We start from the raw sequence: 6,630 nt of genomic DNA, 5'->3' as shown, positions 1-6,630 counted from the left end.
GTCAGTCAAAGAGCACATCCCACCCCTGTGCAACTCCCCTTTGATTGAAACATCTACATCCAGCATATTGCAGGTTTAGTTTCTTCTCTTGACAACAGCAATACTGGAGTTATTACTCCAGTGGCAACCCAACATTTCCCCTCCTTTGGCTTATTTTTCAAGCCTGTCAGCTTTCGTGGCTTTCAACACCGCACAGTAAATTTATACTAGTCCCTCCTTATGCACCCAAGAAAGGTAGAGTTTTTGTTTGTTTGTTTGTTTTTATTTCCATATCAGTAAACCACATTCCTGATTTTTGATAACTTGCTTTGCACAAGTCTAGTGATCCCAGACAGCAGGCATATCTGATCTGTTCTGATAATCTGGACTCAGCCAACACAATAGTTCAACATTTTTATGCAGCCTTTTTTAGTACTTTGACTTCAGCCTTCAATTCCTGAGAACCCCAATGCTGTGTGGAGGTAGATGGTGATATTGGCACAATCTGGTCATAGTTTTAATAGTTGTGAGGATAAGATGGTTGTGCTTCATGTCAAGACCTTCCCTTCAGCTGCAGAGAGACTACATCTTAGTTCTCCCCCTTGTTCAGCTTGCTCTGCACATCTCTCTCTACTTCGCCACGACAATTAACAGGGAAGGGAACACAACCTCACTTCCTATCAGGATCAGTTTGTCACTACTTTGTGATACAGAAGAGTGTTCTTCCATTGGCACAGGTAAGTTGTTATTGCTTCATAAGCATTTCTTTTACCTGCTTGTTCTTATTAGTAGTACTCTTACTCATTATTCAGTTTCTCGGGAATTACTTGCCTTTCTCTCTGCAAAGGAAACATCACAAGTTTGCCAGATCTTCCATGAGGGATACTCCATACCTGGACAGGGATGCTCCTCTCTGCCTGTCTGTGTCCTGTCTTCAGAGTGGCAGTGGTGGCAGAACAGAGCACAGGCATCCATGGAGCAGTTGGACCCTCTCCACACGGACATGCCCTGGTGGGACAGCTGTGATTTCAGTGGGCAGAGCAAGTAGCTGATGGGTATATAGGGTCATGAGGAAGACATAGCTCATGATGAGCTATGTCTTCCTCATGACCCTATATACCCATCAGCTACTTGAGTTTTTACAGGTTTTACAGACTTCGGGAGAAGGAGTGGCTGAAGTTCTCAGCACAGGTGGAGACTTGATGGGGCAACCAACAGGATAAAGCTGTCGCTGCCGTCACAACAGTAAGATTATTTCTACGTACCATCAAAGTCAGGCCTTGCTTAACTGGTTCGGCTACAGCTGTATGTAAGTTGCCATTTAGGAGATTGAAACTGGGTATCAGACAAAAATTTTCACCTGCATTCATCATGTCTGAATTCCCTCCCTTATTGCTAGTATCATATCACAGAACTATTTCCAAAAGCTCAGTGTTTTCGAAAGTTGACTTCAACTCATCTTGCAGTATCAGCTCTGAGGCCAACATTTATAACACAGAGCAATATCCATGTCCACAGGTATCAGTATTTAGTTGACTCGGTTCACTGTCAACAGTTCCAGTTTCTCCTGGATGGTAATTACAGCACATGTGATACAATCCTCCGTGTGCTGTAGTGTGCTCATTAGCAGTTAGACTCACTTTGGCCTCATCCACACCAAGCTTACCCTGTTTACAGTGACTAACACACCGAGACTACTCCATGATTGCAACTGCAGGAGCTGTAGCAATTCTGTAAGAGCTCAGTATGTGTCTCCCTCTTTTGCAGTGTCAGTACTGACCACATTCAAGTTAAAACAATCTCTAGGAAAATCTTCCAGCCAGCTATATGTGTTCAGGAAAACAACTATAAATATGTCTTGAAAAAAATTGCACACCTCCTTATCTGTACATACACAACTCAGAAATGAATGTCAGTGAATGCACCCCAGATTGCCACTTTGAGAGAAGTCAGCTAAATAATGTGCACTCTAAACCGATGTGGAATAGGGACCCTCACAAAGAATTTTGGTGCAGCACAAAACCATATGCACATTGACAGAAGGGCTCGCTGCTCATCCTAACTAGAAAGGACAAAAATAAACACAAGAAGAGCCAGGGAGGAAAAAAAAGTGGCACAAGTATAAGATTTCCGTGGTACAATCCAAACAAATGAATGAAGACAAGAATGTCTTACAGCTCATGAAATAAAAGCCAATGTTAGCTGCTTGTCCTCATGGTTTCTTACCTAAAAGTCATAATACAGTAAGGCTTTATGAAAGGGGAAAGGGGTGACTACTTTTTAACGAGAGGCAGGGCAGGCAAGAGAAAGAACAAAGTAAAACCATGTCTGCTTCCTTGGACTGCCTGGACAGCATCTGATAAGTTGAGCTAGGATCCAGTGTATCAATATGACATCAACAAGGATCTATGAGGATATTTTCAGAGGACACTGGCCCACAAAACGAGCATCTGCGAATTCCAGAAGAGCAGACTCCCACCAGCTCTGGTGCTGGCACTTGCTGGATTTCACACTTTATTTCACAACGACCTACAGACCATCCTTTCGAAATGGCTTATATATGCTAAGCACATTTGCCTGAATCCAGGACCCCAAGTGTCCAACATTATGGGTATAGTCTTACCAGCAACTTGACTATTGTGTCTTTACGTGAAAAAACAAGACTGAAGCCAAATATGAGGAATTTGTCAATATGCTCCCATTCATATCACATATACAACTAATCTGAGCTTCCCATCTTTTTGGTAAGTCACACCAACACAAGCAATTATACTTACGTGTCACACTTTTCCCCATACCAGTTAGTTCAGAAGACGTGATGACAGTCTCTCAAACTGGACTAGTAAAATCAATTGGATAAACATGAGCCTGTTTGCAGCTTGCTTTTTAATTCCTTGAAGATGCACTATTTAATACATGATAAAGTTGACCACACACTGAAGTGCAGGTTTCTTAACTAGAAGACCAGCAGCTTGCTGACAGGACAACAGGAGAAGTCCTCTGCCATAGTCAGGGGTTTTAACACTACCACCAGGCCAAAAAAAAACTAGCTGGATTGCCATGACCATCAGCTTATCACCATAGGAAAACCTGGTATGTCCCTCAGAGCAGATCTTCTGCTGATACCAGGATGCTGTATGCTTTTTGGATTGGCTTATCCTACTATTAGAGAGTCCCTGCAGCTTTTCTAAAGCTAAACACCATAAATATAAGGCCCTTGGCAAGATCAGAGTCATTAATTTATGCTTCTATGCTTGTCTTGCTTATTTTTAGGGGTGGTATTTAGTTTTCATCTTTCCCACACCATCTTACCAAGAGGTTCAAAATTTTGCCCATTCTCTTCATTCTTCCAGCAGAAAGAGGGTGCCATTTTTTCCCCTCATCCCTGCCATTATTTCCTCTTTTTGCACGATCTGCAGATCTCCACAGTGTCTCTGGAGCAGGTCCTTACGGAGACAATTTTGTGGAGCAGAAGTCCTGCAGTTACCGAAAGACAGTAGGCAAAGCTACTTTCCTTTCAAGAAGGAGGAAAAACTATAGCTTAGTCTTGATTGTTCCTGCTCATTTTCAGTCAAAGATGTTACCTGATGAGAAAACAGCCTCTCTTCCCTCTGGCCAGCTTGATTTGGAGTGATGGCAGGTTGGGGAAGCAATCAATCCTTCCCTCAGAGTAATTGCCAATAAGTTCCAGCTGGCCCTGCTCTGGCTAATTCAAAAGGTCTTAGGGAAAGCATAAAATAGGAAACAGTGACAGAAGCCGGATGTTTCACATCAGTCTTTCTAAATATCTGCAGCAGTAGCTTAACACTCATTCAAGGGAAGAGCAGCAGATAAAGTGGGTTGGAGTAGGGGGAAGAGGGAGCTCCCTGAAAGCCCAGGGAGCTGGTATAAACACACCTAACTACAAGCCACTGCTTTCTGTTAAAGGACTGATTTCTTGGGTATATCTCTTCACCATCTTCCTCTGAATCATTTTTATAAGCCTACCTGAAAAAGGTGGCAAGTAGTGCAACATGAAGTGGGATACACAGTCAGCTTCCAGAGAGCTGCTTATCCATGCTGCAATCTGTCCATTGCACCTGCAGGACTTCTGGCAGAAGTGGATTTCTGCAGCAGGATTTTTACTCTAAAGTCACTTTCATGTGGTTATCCTGAGGACTGGAGACAGGCAGGGCAAGTTGTTTGCCTATTGTTTTGTTTGGGATTTTTTTATTATTTAACTGTGATGTAGGATGCCTTCAGAAGAAACTTCTTTATATTTAAAAGAGTATAAATAAAATTAACTTATCTAAACTCAGTTTCTTCCCTTCCAGCTCAGCATATTCTGTGATTCTGTGATTCTTTTCTTACTCTTCTTATTTATTCTTCATTTGCATTTTTTTTTTCTGCATTTGAACTGTGCTATCCATCTCTACTCTTTCCTACATTCCTGGCCTTACTCAGGGTTACTTACTGGCTCTTTCCTGGTTTTAAAAGGCAATCTTTCTCTTTTTCTTATGCTAGCATTCACCCCCACACTTTCACTTCCACCCCCTAACTGTCACCCATGTCTCTTCATTGTTTTGTTAGCTCTCTTCCTTTTCTTAGTTGAATTGATTTCTATAACTCTACCAAAAAAAAAGAAAAAAAAAAAAAGAAAAGGGGAGCAGAAACTGCCTGACAGAAACTGCTGACCAGTCCAGCTGGGCATAGAGGTTTGGTGGCATGCTGACAACCCAGGATGGGAAGAAGTTATTTTTCTGCCGTTAGCAACAGTGCTTTTCCTTTTCATTTGTGCCACTGTTTTTCTGTGCCTTCCAGTTTCTTCTAAAGGACAGAATTAGAACTGTAACAGAGCGAAACCTTTGGTTTCTCAGAGAATGGAAGTCAAGTCTAAATGTACACAATGTAATGTTTGGGTACCTCAACTAGAGGTGCAGTTGTTGTAGGCTCACAGCAGAGACAATGGAGCTACAAGCAATTTCAAGAAGGAGACAAGTATTCTCTAATTTCAATATGTAGGAAAATTTGGAAATCCACTTCTTACTAGAGTACAGATAGGCAGAAAAATATTGCAAGGTAAAGATATGGAAGTCAGAGAAGTTCCAGCAGAAGTTAAAGATCAAATGTCTCTTAAACTCATCCTTCTACGTTAGACTATGCGGCCTCAGATGTTCAGAACTCTTGTTCTAATACACGTGTATGTAGATCTCAGGTGTCCCTGTTGGGGATGGGCACAATGTTTGGTCCTTAGACTTCAACCCAGCTGAATGCAGGCAAAGCCATTGAGGTGGAGCCTGTCCTCATGACAACCAAAGAGATCCCAACACAGAACCTTTCTTCACTGAGACTCAGCAATGGACCAGATGCATGCTGTAAGAAAAACGTTTCCGTGATGCACCTGAGATTCTCTTCATCAATATGCTAAATCTGTGCAACAGATTCATCAGTGGGTTATTTAATTTGCATTTTTAAGAGACTACAATACATCTGCAGCTGTAGCAGAGAAAGTGATTAGATACATGATGATAAATGTACTTGGAAGGGATATTGTTACACATACTAATTGTACATATTTTGCTACTCTGTTTCTCACAACATAGTGGGAATGTAGAACTCCATTTCTCAATAAAGAGTTCCTCTAAAGAACTGTTACAGTCCTGGAGTTCTTGAAAATCAGGTCAGAAGCAGAGAGGGACTGTTTTCCACAAAAGCTAGGTGGAAGTCTTAAACGGCCTTAATAGGTGTCCAGCTATACTGAACATGATCATTTTTAAAGCCATTAAATACCATCCTCCCTGGCAGAAGTGCTGCTTTTATCATATCTCTGTGAGATTAAGGAAAGAAAGGCAACTCAGTGACCCCATCAGAGGCAGCTTTGAAGCTGCCTCCTCAGTACAGCCTTTTGCTGAGCATTCAGCAAGTACATGCTTCTTACTCAAACCACGCATGCAGCTCTGGAACAGCCAGGGTATGTGCTGCCTCCATCCCTGGCACAGCAGGAGTAGGCTCTGCCCCCGGCCTGACCAGTGGCTGAGGCTGAGGAATGTAAAAAACATCACTGTTGAGAGAAATCAGTGTTTCTTTAGCAGTAAGAGGAGGAATAGTGAGGATATGGGAGGGGAGAGGAGGGAGCATTTTGGAAAAAGATACATGTATAGGCTTCAAATCTGTATGGATCTAGGCTTCATTAACTGCACAGCTCTCAAAATGACCCATTTGTCCTTATTTTGGCAGCTGGTGGGGCAGTGATGGTCTCCTAGTAGCTGTATGAAGACAACATAACAGAGTGAGGCCCTTAGCAGCTTTGTGAACCTGAATGCACTATTACAACACAAATAACCATTTGGGCTGTATGCTCAGGGGCAGTTCAGAGCAGCAGTGATCATTACCTGTCAACCTAAGCAAATGTGCTCAGGCAGCTCTGTCGTACTCCACGAGTCCACTCCGTTGACCCAGGACTGATACCAGAGCTGTGGCTGGAAAGTCTCCTGACCAATTGGTGCCATAGGGCAAAGCCTTGCTGAGAGGCTTGTTGTTCATAAAATTATCCTGATGACTCTAATGGGGATCTTCCCAAGAGCCAGCAAGCATGACCTAATACTGTGCTTTCATCACCTGCATCCTAGGTGCTTTTAGGTAACATGGGTGAGATCATCCACTGGTGCAAGA

Source organism: Empidonax traillii, unplaced genomic scaffold (assembly GCF_003031625.1).
Source record: "Empidonax traillii isolate 1590-97213 ecotype Southwest subspecies unplaced genomic scaffold, ASM303162v1 scaffold197:size915647, whole genome shotgun sequence".
Taxonomy (NCBI): Eukaryota; Metazoa; Chordata; class Aves; order Passeriformes; family Tyrannidae; genus Empidonax; species Empidonax traillii.
Note: the sequence above shows the minus strand (reverse complement) of the source record.